This window comes from Oryx dammah, unplaced genomic scaffold (assembly GCF_014754425.2).
Source record: "Oryx dammah isolate SB20612 unplaced genomic scaffold, SCBI_Odam_1.1 HiC_scaffold_1, whole genome shotgun sequence".
Classification (NCBI taxonomy): Eukaryota; Metazoa; Chordata; class Mammalia; order Artiodactyla; family Bovidae; genus Oryx; species Oryx dammah.
Window position 1 is genome coordinate 25,904,503 of NW_024070185.1, and position 17,215 is coordinate 25,921,717.

Sequence of the window (17,215 nt, forward strand, 5' to 3'; positions counted from 1 at the left end):
GGGACAATTTCCCCAAAGTTCAAGTCTGAGGTCACAGGCCTCTGTTTAAACCTCAGGGATCAAGGGCCTGGCAGGAGTTAGGGGAACAGAATAAGCCATAGGCATTTAGGGTGCTGGGGTTGCCTTCTTGCTCTCATGAATTTCACGTTACATTTGATACTTCAGAGAGCTTTTTAAAGAATGAACAATGTTTATTCCCTGTATATACATCTGCTGCTGAGAATTCACCATGATTCTTGATTGAGAATGAAAACATGGATCCATAAGTGTGGAAGACTAACAGTAAACCCGGTTTTCCCAGGGGTTCTAAAAAGGCATACTGTAATTGGGGACATTGCAAGGGTGCATAAGAAGAGTGTGCTATACTGGGAAGCATTAAGAAATGGCTTTTAGAGCATATGAGATTTATTCCAGTTTTTACTTTATGCTCCTTTATGGAGAAAAAAACTCTTACATCATTTTCTCTGGGGACAAATCACCCATTTGGGCAAAAAGGGTCACTGCATGAGTGGGGGGCAAGAACGGCTTTATCAACACAGATTTTTTTTTAACTAGTGAAAGGGAAATGCTTTTTTTTTTTTTCAATAAAAGTATACTTCAAGATCTAATCTTTCAGAGGGTCATTTCTTGCCTTAAATTGTATGACCCAAATAGCACCAAATTCTCACATTATCAAAAAAAAATTACCGAATGCACACTTGATTCTCAAGAACATATGGGACACTGACTCTGAAATAAAACAAGCGAACGGAATTCGTTTCCCGGCCCAAAGGCAAGAGAGAAGCTTGGTAATGATGCTGGAGCCATTTGCAGGCAGGTGTGAGCCAACTTCCCATTGGGGAAGTTCCACATCAGAGACTCCAGCCTCACACCTGGAACTAATTGGCCTCCTTTTTGGCAAATTCAATAACTAGGCCAAAGATTAAGTAGACCTTGGAGATTGTATAACCACTTCCGTTTCTAAGTGCCGTCCACCCCAGGGTAGGAAGGAGGGATGCTGGGGACGTGCCCCAGAGAAAGTGCTGCCCCACTGCCCCCACACCTGCGCCAGGAATACACTAAACACACTCCAGTCTTCAAAGCCCCCAAATTAAATGCCTGTTCATCAAGCTGATGATTTCTTTCAGGATGGCGAGTTATGTTTTCCTGCATTCTGTACTAGAAATATTCACTCTTAAAGGCAGGTATGGACGCACATACGGAATAATGCCTGCAATAACAACACATACTCTGGAGCAGTAGCATGTAAAATATGAAACTATTACTTAGGAAGAGAAGTTATTTTTATGTAACTTAGTTTTTTCCTGTGTTTTAAAAAATTATACTTTCCATCCAACTTATGTGAATGAAATTAATGTGTTTGTTAAAGTCGTATTCATTCATCATCTTTTCAACCATCATTTCCTCTGTGGCTCCCATGTTCAAGCCTCCCTCTGAGACTGAGTGTACAAATCACACATTAAAATCTGCACTGGAGCTCACCATCTGATGGGCGAGAAAGAATAACAAGCAGACAGTTAAAATGCAGTGTTATAAATGCCTCAGTGGCAGAGAGAAGCACAGAGCCCTCCTTGAATATAGAAGGGGGGTGGACTGAAGAAGCAGAAGCCTCAGGTCTTGCTTGTGAGTTTGTTTTGGTGTCTGTGAAGACTCTCGGGTCAGAACGGCTCCTCCTATTCCACGATTCCCTGTCTGTCTGGAATGCTCTGGTTGCTGAAACAGATGCGGGGGTCGGGCGGAGGCGGGGCTTGGGTGGGTGTGGAGCACCGAGTCCTGGGAAAAGGCATGACAGACAGGGCTGCTCAGTGCCGGAGGAGCCAGATCTCGTGTTGTATGTGCAAAAGAGGTTGGGTTTCCCCTGGAGGAAATGAGAAGTCTTTGAAGTCCTTTAATCCAGGGAGTGCCATTCGCTGCTTTGGGTGTCAGCAGCATCCAGTGGCTAAGTGCGAAGGCTGATTTGGAGGGTGAAGAACTAAAGTCAGAGGAAACAGGCACGAGGCCTTGGCTGTAACTTGGTGAAAGATGCTGTGCATCCGGACTGGGCGTGAGGGCAGAGAGGTGGGGCCAAGTTCAAGGGCATCCAATGGGCAGAACTAATCGAATGATACTGAAGACTGGGGAGAAGAAACAGTCAAGTGCGAATCCCAGGTTTCTGACTTGGTTTATATAGAGCAGTTTAAAATCTATGGCCCTAAATCACTTATTCCCATGGGAAGAGATTTCATGATTCACTCATTCATCCATTTATCTATTAAACAAATGTACTGAGCATGCTAGGCGCTGTCAGAGACTGGATTTAGCACTGAACAAAGTTGTAAAGCTCCTGTATTGATGGAGGGTATATTCCAATAGAGGACTTGTGCTTAGTTGCTCAGTTGTGTCCAACTCTTTGCCACTCCATGGATTGTATAGCTGGCCAGGCTCCTCTGTCCATGGGATTTCCCAGGCAAGAATACTGGAGTGGGTGGCCGTTTTCCTCCTCCAGGGGATCTACCTGACCCAGGGATCAAACCTGGGTTCCCGTGTCTCCTGCACTGCAGGTGGATTCTTCACTGGCTGAACCATCGGGGGAAGCCCATTCCAGTAGAGAAAGGAAGACAATAGGCAAATAGATTAAAATGTGTCAGATAACGGGGATGAACAGTCAGACAGGTGAGCCTTGAGCAGAGGCCTGCAGAAAGTAGAGAGAGGGACAGAAAGAATGTTCCTGGCAGAAGGAACTGCTGGTGCAAAGCTTGTAAGGCTAGACAGGGCCAGTGATGTTAGGACGAGTCACCCTACACAGAGGCCACCAACACCCAAATGTGGTCACTGCTTTGCTCCTGGGACAAGGCCTAAATGAGGCAGCCTTCTGTCCCCACCACTGACAACCCCCGTCCCAGGCAAATAGTGCAATTCTCTCTGAAAGGAATGCTGAGACCTCAGAGAGCAAAAAATCTTCAACTTGTTGGATAGGAAAGTGCTAAAGATCTTGGAAACAGCAGAGTTGTTACCACCAGGGAGTGGATAATGAAAGAGATCACATTTATTCCTGTAAGAAACAGTGGGATATGGAAGCAGCAGGATCACAGGTGTGCTGATGACAAAGACAGGCCTCTCAGAGCACAGAGAACACCGCTGCCAGCAGACCCTCCCAGCACTGACTGCCCAGAGAGGGGCACCGTCCCTTCACTCTGCCTTCCATCAGTAGGCTAAGGAGGCATGTGTCTAGGAGCAAAGAAGAGATTCAAAGGGTTGGGAGACAGATGTGTAGGGTACATCTGGTGGTCTCTAAGTGCTTGGGGGAGGATGTAAGCAGAAAAGAGAGCCTCAGGAAGAACCCAGGCAACAGCAAACTCAAAAGCATATACAGACATGGAGGAACTCACTAGAGAGGCAGAGAAATGGCCAGAGAAGTGGGAGGAAACCCAGGAGAGCCTGGGTGAGGGGAGGAGTTTTGAAAGGCCAGTGGTCAAGGCGAGCAAATCCTGCTGAGAGGTCTAGGGAGACGAGGCTGACGCGTGCCCACTGGACTCAGGAGCCAAGATGGAAGAGGATGGCAGTGAGGAGTAGAAGGCGAGTGTGCTCCTCTTTCAAGAAACCTGTGGAGGATACGGTGAGAGACTTGGACATGTGCTTGGGAGTGCATTTTGTTGACTTTTTGTTTGTAGGTTTTTGAAGGGGATGTTGAAAGAGCAGCTAAGGTATATTCAAAAATGTAAGAGTTTATATGGACAAAATCTATTTGAACTCACTAGGGAGGTAGAGTAATGGCCAGAGCAGTGAGAGGAACTGAACAGCCCTAAATTGGGCAACTGCAAACTAGGGTGGTTATGAGCACTCCACTGGCGACAGTCAGGTCAAGACTTTTATAGACAGGACAACAGAAGCCAAACAAGGAAATCATTTGATCGGCTCTAACTTAAACAGCCACCTTATGTGGGAAAGGCTTGTTGACTGTTCATGACTTGCTGTCCTTTGGTTTCATTTTCTAAACCTTGAGGCATTTTAGGCTTAGGTTTTAATTTACTTACATAGGCTGCTGAGACAAGAGAAGCCCCTCTGTCTTACAGCCTCCTTGCTTAATTAATTTCACAGGGAAAATGTAAAGGTGATGTAATGATGAGGGGACAGAACCAGTAAAGAGGGAGAAATTGCAGATATGGGAAGAGAATGAGAGACAAGGCTGGGCTGGGACCAGAGCTCTGATGGCAGGGCAAGAGCAGAGCTGGGTATGGGTGTGCAGATGTAGATGTATGAGGTTGCAGTGCTAAATGATGGTTTATCTTTTTAATGTCTTTTCTATTCCTCTTCATCTATCTGCCAGGTAGGAGAGATGGCTTTCTTACTCACTGTCATCAGTGGGAAAACTCACCTTTCAGTTTCAAAATATAGCTTCTCAAGTCCAGGGTAAAGGCAGGTCTGAAGATTCAGGTGTTTTTGATTGTAGTTCAGTTCAGTCACTCAGTCGTGTCCGACTCTCTGAGACCCCATGAATCGCAGCACGCCAGGCCTCCCTGTCCATCACCAACTCCCAGAGTTCACTCAGACTCATGTCCATTGAGTCAGTGATGCCATCCAGCCATCTCATCCTCTGTCATCCCCTTCTCCTCCTGCCCCCAATCCCTCCCAGCATCAAAGTCTTTTCCAATGAGTCAACTCTTCGCATGAGGTGGCCAAAGTACTGGAGTTTCAGCTTTAGCATCATTCCTTCCAAAGAACACCCAGGGCTGATCTCCTTCAGAATGGACTGGTTGGATCTCCTTGCAGTCCAAGGGACTCTCAAGAGTCTTCTCCAACACCACAGTTCAAAAGCATCAATTCTTTGGGGCTCAGCCTTCTTCACAGTCCAACTCTCACATCCATACATGACCACTGGGAAAACCTTAGCCTTGACTAGATGGACCTTAGTCAGCAAAGTAATGTCTCTGCTTTTGAATATGCTGTCTAGGTTGGTCATAACTTTTCTTCCAAGGAGTAAGCGTCTTTTAATTTCTTTCAAAATCACTGCAGTCACCATCTGCAGTGATTTTGGAGCCTAAAAAAATAAAGTCTAACACTGTTTCCACTGTTTCCCCATCTATTTCCCATGAAGTGATGGGACCAGATGCCATGATCTTCGTTTTCTGAATGTTGAGCTTTAAGCCAACTTTTTCACTCTCCTCTTTCACTTTCATCAAGAGGCTTTTTAGCTCCTCTTCACTTTCTGCCATAAGGGTGGTGTCATCTGCATATCTGAGGTTATTGATATTTCTCCTGGCAATCTTGATTCCAGCTTGTGTTTCTTCCAGTCCAGTATATCTCATGATGTACTCTAAGAGCTGGGTAAAGAGAAAAGCTTGGACTATTTACAATAGCCAAGGCTTGGAGACAACCTAAATATCCATCAACAGATGAATGGATAAAGAAGATGTGGTCTATATAGATCATGGAATACTGCAGTCATAAAGAAAGAATGAAACAATGCCATTCGCAACAATATGGATGGACCTAGAGATTACATACTAAGTGAATTAAGTCAGAGAAAGACAAATATCATATGATATCATTTATGTCTGAGATGTAAAAACTGATAGAAATGAACTTATTTATAAAACAGAAATAGATTTACAGACATAGAGAATAGACCTGGTGGTTGTTAAGGAGAGGGATGGAGTGGGAGGCTTGGGTTAGGAAATGCAAGCTTCAGCTCAGTTCAGTTCAGTGTAAGCTTGTGTATATAAAATGGTTAAACAACAAGGTCCTATTGTAAACCAGTCAATCCTAAAGGAAATCAGTCCTGAATATTCATGGGAAGGACTGATGCTGAAGCTGAAACTCAAATACTTTGTCCACCTGAGGTGAAGAACTGACCCATTGGAAAAGACCCTGATGCTGGGAAAGATTGAAGGCGGGAGGAGAAGGGAATGACAGAGGATGAGATGGTTGGATGGTATCACCAACTCGATGGACATGAGTTTGAGAAAGCTCCAGGAGTTGGCAAAGGACAGGGAAGCCTGGCGTGCTACAGTCCATGGGGTCACAAAGAATCAGACAAGACTGAACAACTGAACTGAACTGATTGTATAGCACAGGGAACTATATTCAATATCCTGTGATAAACCATAAAGGAAAGGAATATGAAGAAGAATGTATATGTAACTGAAGCTCTTTGTAGTACAGCAGAAATTAACACAACACTGTAAATTAATTATACTTCAATATAATAAATTTTTAAAAAAGAAAGGGAAAAACCTGGAAGATGAGAACATAGGCCTATAAACCAGTCATAGGATGGCAGGAGGAGGCCATAGGAAGGAGGCAGGATATGAATCAAAGTGAGTATTTCCCTCACACAGGAAGGAGGTAAAGGTCTTTCCTTGGCTGAGAGGAAATCTTAGGATTACAGAAGAGAGCCTAAAATTGGCCGAGGACCTGCTCTTTGCCTCACTCCTCAAGGTCAAAACCAGCAGGGGCACGGAGACAGGATGGAAATATCCAGATGGGCTTAAGGAACTGAAGCACCTCAGTCACCATGGAGAGACAGAGTGGAGAAAAGAGAACAGCAACCATGGCACAGGAGGCTGGGGTCGGGGAGGGGGCACAGCCCAAGAAATATTCCTGGACTCCTGCGGGTTGTGAGGAAAAGTCCCATAACAAACAGCCCTGAAATCTTAGACACTTAATTTTTTTTTTTTTTTTTTGCACACATTACATGACCATCACTAGTTGGCAGGGAGGTCAGTCCATTTCAACACTCAGGGACCCAAGAATGATGATGCAATGGCCATCTTGAACAAAGTGAATTGCCCTGGCAGGCAAATAGGATTCAGGAGGGTCTTGCCCAGACAATCAGGTGTTTGTCTTGACCCACCTCATTCTTGTTTATTCTCCAAATGAATCACAAGGCCTCAGCCACATATCAGGGGCTCAATGAGTGTAATTCAGAGATTATTGGTGAGCAACAGTAATGATTACCTCATGTTCCGTGATAAAAGGGAGTCCTGTGCCAGCTGGAGCCCTGGGAAGTTCGGGGAGAGGGGACAACCCAGAGCAGCCTGAGAAGGTGGAGTTGAGTCTCAGGTAGGCCATGTTACTGAGCCAAAGCAGAACCAGGTGGCAAGGATATGTGGGGGCCAGAAGATCCAAAAACCGCTGCAGCCACAGATGCTTCAGCAGACGGTACAGAAGGCACAGAAGCCGTGGCCACGGCCTGGAAGCATGGGGCAGCAGAGCCACGGTCAGTAAAGAACAGAAGACAGCACAGGGGCAAGAGCGTGTCCTTCGGGCCAAAAGAGCCACCAGGAATTTGGATTGCATCGAAAACACCAAATTCAGAATTAACCATATTTAAAACTATTAGTGACTGAGTTAGCTTGAAGTAGTAAAAGAAGGGCATGTCACCATCAGAATAAAAGGAGTAGGGAAGTTTGTGAGAACTTCTAGTCCATTTATGGAGTAACAGATAATGAGAGCTATGCATCTAAGCTGTGACTGGAACCTTTCTGCTATGATGAGTGTGTGGCTGGGGTGGGAGGGGGTAGAGATTAGCGGCACCATAAAGACCAGAATGTTCATGTACAAAAGCCTCTATTTTCTCTGTAGATGAAGAGCCACAGTCATCTAGGATTCTGCTCTGAGTAACCAAACCCTTAGAAAAATGATGATGGCCCACAAGCTCGTAATTGGAAGTGATGTTCACCCGAGGGAGCAGGAACACTAGCAGATATCCATGTCCCCCCAGGGCAGGCATGCAGCATCCTGAATTTGGATGCAGGAGAGAACAAAGTATAGCACAAGCTCTTACTGTGCAGCACATATTTGGTTCAATGATACCCATGTGCTCCTGGAGACAATAGAATAGAATGGGAAACAATAAAATGGGAATAGAATGGAAAAGACTAGAGATCTCTTCAAGAAAATTAGAGATACCAAGGGACCATTGCATGCAAAGATGGGCTCAATAAAGGACAGAAATGGTAGGGACCTAACAGAAGCAGAAGATAATAAGAGGAGGTGACAAGAATACACAGAAGAACTGTACAAAAAAGATCTTCATGACCCAGATAATCATGATGGTGTGATCACTCACCTAGAGCCAGACATCCTGGAATCCAAAATCAAGTGGCCCTTGGAAAGCATCATTACGAACAAAGCTAGTGGAGGTGATGAAATTCCAGTTGAGCTATTTCAAATCCTAAAAGATGATGCTGTGAAAGTGCTGCACTCAATATGCCAGCAAATTTGGAAAACTCAGCAGTGGCCACAGAACTGGAAAAGGTCAGTTTTCATTCCAATCCCAAAGAAAAGCAATGCCAAAGAATGCTCAAACTGCCACACAATTGCACACATCCTACATGCTAGTAAAGTAATGCTCAAAATTCTCCAAGCCAGGCTTCAACAATATGTGAACTGTGAACTTCCAGATGTTCAAGCTGGTTTTAGAAAAGGCAAGGAACCAGAGATCAAATGCCAACATCTGCTGGATCATCAAAAAAGTAAGAAAGTTCCAGAAAAACATCTATTTTTGCTTTATTGACAATGTGAAAACCTTTGACTGTGTGGATCACAATAAACTGTGGAAAATTCTGAAAGAAATGGGAATACCAGACCACCTGACCTGCCTCTTGAGAAACCTATATGCAGGTCAGGAAGCAACAGTTAGAACTGGACATGGAACAACAGACTGGTTCCAAATAGGAAAAGAAGTATGTCAAGGCTGTACACTGTCACCATGCTTATTTAACTTTTATGCAGAGTATATTATGAGAAACGCTGGGCTGGAAGAAGCACAAGCTGGAATCAAGATTGCTGGGAGAAATATCAATAACCTCAGATATGCAGATGACACAACCCTTATGGCAGAAAGTGAAGAAGAACCAAAGAGCCTCTTAATGAAAGTGAAAGAGGTGAGTGAACAAGTTGGCTTAAAGCTCAATATTCAGAAAACTAAGATCATGGCATCCAGTCCCATCACTACATAGCAAATTGATGGGGAAACAGTGGAAACAGTGTCAGACTTTATTTTTTTAGGCTCCAAAATCACTGCAGATGGTGATTGTAGCCATGAAATAAACGACGCTTACTTCTTGGAAGAAAAGTTATGACCAACCTAGACAGTATGTTAAAAAGCAGAGACAGTACTTTGCCAACAAAGGTCCATCTAGTGAAGGCTATCGTTTTTCCAGTGGTCATGTATGGATGTGACAGTTGGACTATAAAGAAAGCTGGGCGCTGAAGAATTGATGCTTTTGAACTGTGGTGTTGGAGAAGACTCTTGAGAGTCCCTTGGACAGCAAGGAGATACAACAAGTCCATCCTAAAGGAGATCAGTCCTGAATATTCATTGGAAGGACTGATGTTGAAGCTGAAACTCCAGTACTTTGGCCACCTGAACTGACTCACTGGAAAAGACCCTGATGCTGGGAAAGATTGAAGGCAGGAGGAGAAGGGGATGACAGAGGATGAAATGGTTGGATGGCATCACTGACTCAATGGACATGAGTCTGAGTAAACTCCAGGAGTTGGTAATGGACAGGGAGGCCTGGTGTGCTGCAGTCCATGGGGTCGCAAAGAGTCGGACATGACTGAGCGACTGAACTGAACCTTGAGTCAAGTCCAAGAATGGCCCCTGCCTCAGGGAAGGGCAGAGAGAAGCAGCAAAAATCCCATCACATGGCTTTGACATCTACAGTGAAATCATATTGGTTGGCGCTGGTATTTGATGCTTATGAGTAAAAAGAGACCAAAAGCTGGTATCAGACTAAAGTTCAAGTCCTGGCTCTTCCAACTACCTTTAAATTACAACTTCTCTGAGTCAGTTTTACCATCTACAAAATGGGCAGGATTGTAACTCCCTAGGATGTTTGAATGTGGATCAAATGAGATAATTCACGGACAGTCCCTAGCACATAGGAAGTTCCTGAACACATAGGAAGCATTTGTAAAATATGATTTTCCATTCTTATTTTTGTGTACTAGTGACCCATCTGGTCATTTGGAGAATTTACACCCTGCCTTCCTACAGGATGTGAAGTACTCTTTAACAGTCATGGTAGGTCATCTGGAAAGTCAAATTCAAAGCCACTTTGGACATGTCAGAAATATAAATGTCATGAGATGAACTACCCCAATGGTAACTGAGCTGTAACAATCCTCTCTCCCCTCCTCCTCCCCAGCAAGGCCTGTTCAGTTACATTTTGTGACAACACAGGAGGAAAATGCTGATAGGAAATTTCCAAAAGCTCTAGCTCTAATCACTGCCCTTTGAACCCATGAAAACAAAATTTAATTGAATGGTCAGGGGTCCTCTGTGGGTTTGGAACATTTAGGGATTTATATATATATATATGAAGCTGGAGATATCTCTGCAATAGACCTTAGGTACTAGGGATATCGAGTGAATTAGGGAGAAGATGGACTAATTCATTATTGTAGTATTCTGGTTGTCTTTTTCTGTATAACAAATCTCCCAACACTTTGTGGTTTAAAAGAACAATTTCATTTTCCTTCTCATAGTTCTGGGGTTCAGATGGGCTTATGTGGGGTTTTTCCAAGCAGCTGAGGTCAGATAGGGGGCTAGGGTCCTCTCCTTTCTCAAGGAAAATGATAGGACTTTTTTCTTAGGCTTGACAATGCATTTCCCTGGAGGCAGCATTAGGTGATTGGGGATCATCCTAACACTTAATCTGGATGGGAGGGGGGTGGGCAGGGGTAGGGCACAGGCCTGAGAAGGTCCTGTGGACGCATTAGGACACAGTGGTTAAGAGCAAGGGCTTTAGAGATGGAGACCTTCGGCTCTGCTGGCTTTTCCACCACTTCATCAACTCTCCTGCTCACAAGCTGTGTGGCCTTGGAGTAAACGCTTATCCTCTGTGAGTTCCATTTTTCCCATCTTTGAAAGAGGCTAACAGTGCCTACCCTCACAGACCGAATAAGACAATAAAGTGCAATGCCCTGTGTTTAGAGGATGCTTGTTAAGTTCGGTAATGGCAGGAGGAAGCATTTCAGAAGCCAAGCCTAGATGCAGCCCAACAAATGAGAAATCCCAGAGGTGAGAAATTCAGTCAGTTCCAGAATCTCTGGCAGTGACTAAAATCAAACATTCCCTGTACTACTTTAATCCAAGAAGGCAAAATATAACTTTTGATGAGCTAACTCGATTATGGTTACTTGTTTCTACCTGCATCCATCCATATCCTTGTAAGGTATCCCCAAAAGCAAACCATGGTTGGGGCTTATTCTGGTGCTTTGTAAGTGAGGGTTATTATTATTGTTATTATAGAGGTGTGTTTGGCTCTGGGGAGAGGGGATGCTCAAATCACAGCACGCTATGAGTGGGTGTGTGCTAGGAATGCCCACTGCTAGTCCTTTCCCATAAACTGTCAGATCTCTCCGTGACAACTAAATACACACTTTAGACATGTTTTAAAAATCAGGCATGCCAGGCCCAGCTCAGATTTCATCTCACTGAATCACCTTCTGCATTGGGCCAGAGGAAGAAGGCAACAACCTCAAATACAGATTAAGCTGCTTTCAGGTAGAATTACAGGACAGGGGGCCAGGCTGGGGAAATGTTTCTACGATTTAAGGACATCAGGGAGGACCCTACTGCTTGAGTGCTTCAAGAACTATAGAAGTTGGCAAGCATTTTGCTTTTTTTTTTTTTTTAACCTTTGTAGGGCTTTAAAGCTCAATTTTAAGTACCAGTGAAAAACTGAATTGGCAGCAACAATTTATATCTCCATCAATATTAATGTTGGGGACAAGCCCTCCACCCAAGTGACAGGAAAGCATCCAGAACTAATCTGAGTCCCCGGGCAGATTTAGAGGATTATTATGCCTCGACAGGGGGTAGAGTTGAAACTCTCTGCTTCTGGCCCACTTTGGAAGATGATCTCTTCCCACTACAAATAAACAGATGATGGAAAATGCAGGCCAGGGGTGGAGAGGGCCTGACTAGGAAATTTTAGCCATCGACACAGAGACATTTTTGCTGCTCCAACAAGATCAAGGCTAAACTGGGAGTGGGCAGAGTTCCTCAGCATCCTCTGTAGTCAAATATGCATCTTGGCCATTGGTCAGGAGAGGAATGAGCAAAGACGATGCGTCCCTGCCCGCTCAGTCACATGGCTCAGCCAGGCTCTTCACAAGAAGGGGCTGTCTGTGTTCTGTTCCTCTAAGGGAAAGGGCATTAAAAAAAAAAAAAAGACAGATAAAACTCCTTGGCCAAATTTGGATTATGCGATCAAGGAATAAAATCATCAGCAAGTCTAAGTGGAAATAGACATCATGGCAATCAATTAATCTGGAGTTAGATGAGGTGAACACATAATGTCACTGAACAACTATTTCTTGAAGCCTGAAGTACATACTCTGCTGTGATTTCTAAATATATTTTATTTGAACCACGTAGAGATGGAAAGAGATTTCCCAGGTTAATTAACCACCAAAATAATGTGACCACTAAAAATTCAGCAAGGCTTAGGCAGCATTAAAAGAAGTACAGAAACTTGAAAGAGGAAGATGATGTCATGGCTCCTTCTAGTGCTGTGGGTGCCACACCACATCTGAAAAGGGAGGAGCAATAACCCGGGGCACGTTCAGAGAAGATGCAAAATCCTGTCACATAGAGATTGTTCAGGAAGGGGACGATTGTGGGGGACAGGGAAGGTGCTCAGGGGGCAAAGGGACATAATACCTCTTCTTGTTTTGTTCTATGTTTTTCAGTTTGAAAGTCAGTCATGTGGTTTGACTTGTTTGTATAGAAGTATAGAAGTTCTAGCACAAATAACTGAATTTAAGCAGCAAAAAGTCCCTCAAATATTAGGTGAGAATTAGGTGCCCTGAGTTTCTTCCCTTGGTGAGGATGCGTGGTCTATTGACAGTGCTATGTGGAGTGATTTGAACAGTGGATAAAACTGGACCCAGATAAGGGGGATCCAGAGGCAGAGTGGTGCAATGGTGACACTTACAGCTCAGCTCTAGAGACAGCCAGATCTGAGGGCCTCCCCACTTATTTCATATGACCCTGAACACTCCAACTTCTCCGAGCTTCATTGCTTCACTAGGAAATGGAGATAAGAGTGCCTGTCCCATAAAAGTGTTTTGAGGTGTAAACACATGAATGCATATAGAGACCTTTGCATGCTGAGTGCGTACACAGTGCTTAATAAATGGCATCTATTCTTATAGTTAGTCATGAGTATCAGGCATTTTATTACCCTGATATCAACTTTCCAAATTCTCTAGATTCAAGGAACTTCCCTATAACATTACGCTTCCAACCACAATGAGACAGACAATTGATACCCTAATTCATGCTCTGGGATCTAGCTGGGAGGTGAGAAGCAGTAAGAAAGCAGTAAATGATGAAAGAGAAGAAAGAAATGAACCTGGACCCACATGTTCACAGCCAGAAACAAAGCAGGGTGGGACCCATGAAATCAGGCCAGGAATTTACAGGGAGTTCACTAGACTTTGACTTTTATGTGATTACTTTTTTTGTTTGGCTTTTGTAGGAATAAAATATCTGTTGAATAATAAATAGGGGTTTTCCTGAAAGCTGATGCTTGTCGTGATTTTACTCAATGACAAGGAGACTAGTGGGGAAACAGTGGTTAGAAAAGGGAAATATGTGTTTACAGTTGTGCAACGAGTATACTAGGCATATAAGCAACACCCTTCACACCATCCTCAGATCCAGGCTCAGATCCAGCCTTGCATCTGTTTGCAAGGAGATATAACCCACACATACAGGCACTTAATAGTCCTTTCCTGTCTACTGTTCCTCCAAGTTCTGTGCCCCCAACTTTTAGTAAAATAAATAAAATAAATGACCCTGGCTTTCCCTTGAGCAAGGACTCTGACTTTAGGACCAGGTGAACGGATTGTAGTCCCAACTGGTTTACTTAAATAACTGGTTTGACTTGAACAAGTGACTTAAGTGTCAGTGTTCTAACTCACACGGCAAAGGAAGTAACCTAGCCCTGACTGATCTTCTAGAGGTTCTCCCATCCTAATGATCACTTACTCTCCAAAGCAGAGAGTTAACAGTCTTCTCTGAAGTCTAGTTACCTGGCCCATGAATCACAATTTACTTGAAAGCATCCAGATATTTACAATGTTAGAAGAAGTGGAAGAAGTCCTGGAAATAAAATAGCCTTGACTCTCCAGTTTATAAATGAAGAGACTCGGAATGACAGAGAAGTTTTAGCAAAGAGAGACAGCCAATTAGATAATCAGGCCAATACTGACCAAACACAGTAAATATGATTCTGGCTGTAGATTTTTCACAGAATCCCTTTATCAAGTGGTGGTGGTGGTGCTTTAGTTGCTAAGTCCTGTCTGACTCTTGCGATCCCATGGACTGTAGCCTACCAGGCTCCTCTGTCCATGGTATTCTCCAAGTAAGAATACTGGAGTGGATTGCCATTTCCTTCTCTGTTATCAAGTGGAAAAAATTCTTTTCCATTTCTAGTTTATCAAAAGTTTTTATCATGAATGGGCATTAGATTTTACCAAATTTGTTTTGTGCATCTATAGAGATGATCATAGAGATTTTGTCCTTTACTCATATCATCCTATTAATGTGATATTGTATCAATTTTGAGAAAATTAACCAACTCTGTATTCCTGGGAGAAATCCTACTTGGTCATGGAGTATAATTTTTATATATAGATGAATTTATTTTGCTAATATTTTGTTGAGAAGTTTTATATCTAAACTCATAAAGAATATTGATCTATAGTTTTTTGGTGATGTCTTTGTCTGGCTTTGGTATTAGAGCAATATTAGTTTTATGGAATTAGTTGAAAAGTGGAAGACTTTGTGGAAGATTTTTTTAAATCAATATTATTTTTCCATTGAATGTTTTATACAATTTATCAGTGAAGACACCTGGGTGTAGACTTTTCTTTGAGAGAATATTTTCAATTGCTAATCCAATTCTTTGTTTGTTATGGGTCTATTTAGATTTTAGTTTCTTCTTAAGTCAGTTTCATTCATTTGTGTCTTTGTATGAACCTTCTTAATTTAATCAAAATTGTCTTATTTGTTAGCATAAAGTTTTTTCATAGTATGTCTTTGTAATCCTCTTAATTTCTATAAGGTTGGTAGTGATGTCTCCTTTTTCATTTCTGACTTTGATAATTTGTTTCTTCTCTGATTTTTACTTGCTTTGGTCAGACTAAATCAGGTTTCTCAGTCTCAGTGCTATTGATATTTCGGTTCAATAATTTTTATTATGGAGGGTTCTGTGATGCCTCATAGGATGTTTAGCAGCATCTCTGGCCTCTACCTCTAGATGGCAATAGAGCCCACACCCTCTCCTCCCCCCACCACCTCCACTCCCTGCCAGATATGACAATTAAAGCTATCTCTAGCCAAAGCCTTTGACTGTGTGGATCACAATAAACTGTGGAAAATTCTGAAAGAGATGGGAATACCAGACCACCTGACCTGCCTCTTGAGAAACCTATATGCAAGTCAAGAACCAACAGTTAGAACTGGACATGGAACAACAGACTGGTTCCAAATAGGAAAAGGAGTACGTCAAGGCTGTATATTGTCACCCTGCTTATTTAACTTATATGCAGAGTACATCATGAGAAACGCTGGACTGGAAGAAACACAAGCTGGAATCAAGATTGCCGGGAGAAATATCAATAACCTCAGATATGCAGATGACACCACCCTTATGGCAGAAAGTGAAGAGGAACTAAAAAGCCTCTTGAAGAAAGTGAAAGAGGAGAGTGAAAAAGTTGGCGTAAAACTCAACATTCAGAAAATAAGATCATGGCATCCGGTCCCATCACTTCATGGGAAATAGATGGGGAAACAGTGGAAACAGTGTCAGACTTTATCTTTTTAGGCTCCAAAATCACTGCAGATGGTGACTGCAGCCATGAAATTAAAAGACGCTTACTCCTTGGAAGAAAAGTTATGACCAACCTAGATAGCATATTGAAAAGTAGAGACATTACTTTGCCAATAAAGGTCCGTCTAGTCAAGGCTATGGTTTTTCCAGTGGTCATGTATGATTATGAGAGTTGGACTGTGAAGAAAGCTGAGCACTGAAGAATTGATGCTTTTGAACTGTGGTGTTGGAGAAGACTCTTGAGAGTCCCTTGGACTGCAAGGAGATCCAACCAGTCCATCCTAAAGGAGATCAGTCCTGGGTGTTCATTGGAAGGACTGATTGATGCTGAGGCTTAAACTCCAATACTTTGGCCACCTCATTCGAAGAGTTGACTCATTGGAAAAGACTCTGATGCTGGGAGGGATTGGGGGCAGGAGGAGAAGGAGACGACAGAGGATGAGATGGCTGGATGGCATCACTGACTTGATGCACATGAGTTTGGGTGAACTCCAGGAGTTAGTGATAGATAGGGAGGCCTGGAGTGCTACGATTCATGGGGTCGCAAAGAGTCAGACACGACTGAGTGACTGAACTGAACTGAACTGAGACATTGAAAAATGTACCCTGATTGCAAAATTATCCCTGGTTTAGAACCACTGGTCTAAATAAAGTTTTAATTTTATTGATCTTGTTAAATAATCAACTTTTTTTTCATTAAATTTATCTTTTTTTCTTTATTTTGGTTTGGTTTTCATTTCATCAATGTCTGCTGTAATCTTAAACTTCTTACCTTCTACTTGCTTGGGTTTAATTTACTCTTTCTAGTTTCTTAAAATAGCAACTAAGCTATTAATCTGGGGATACACGAGGTAATTTTAAGACAGATTATATTTTGGACAACTTGGATTTTAATAAATCTAGCCTCTTAACTAGAAGAACTGTTGGTATATTAATAAACAGAAACTGTAAATAAGAATTTTTCCCCAGCCCTAAATCTTGCCTTCTCTAAGCAAAATATTATGCAAAATAAACTTAGATGTGAGTCATTTCCAGTCAACTCTCTTTTCTAATAGTGCTGGCTTCTCTAAATGATACCATTTGTCAGTTTTTCTTAAAATTTCTTTTTCACCTCCCATGTACATCCTGACCCCTTTTAACTCACTCAAGTTGATTAGCTAATCTGGTTGAACAATTGCTATTCCTTATATAAGAGAATATTATCTTTTCTAAGTGCTATAAATAATGAATAGTACATGTAAGTAATGAATAAATAGTGATTACTAATGTAATTACTATCATAGATGATACAGGCAATGAAGGAAGTACCTTTTGGAGTAATTAGACTTTAAAACAAGGACATTTTCAATCATGCAAGGGCAGAGAAGATAGAATGAGGC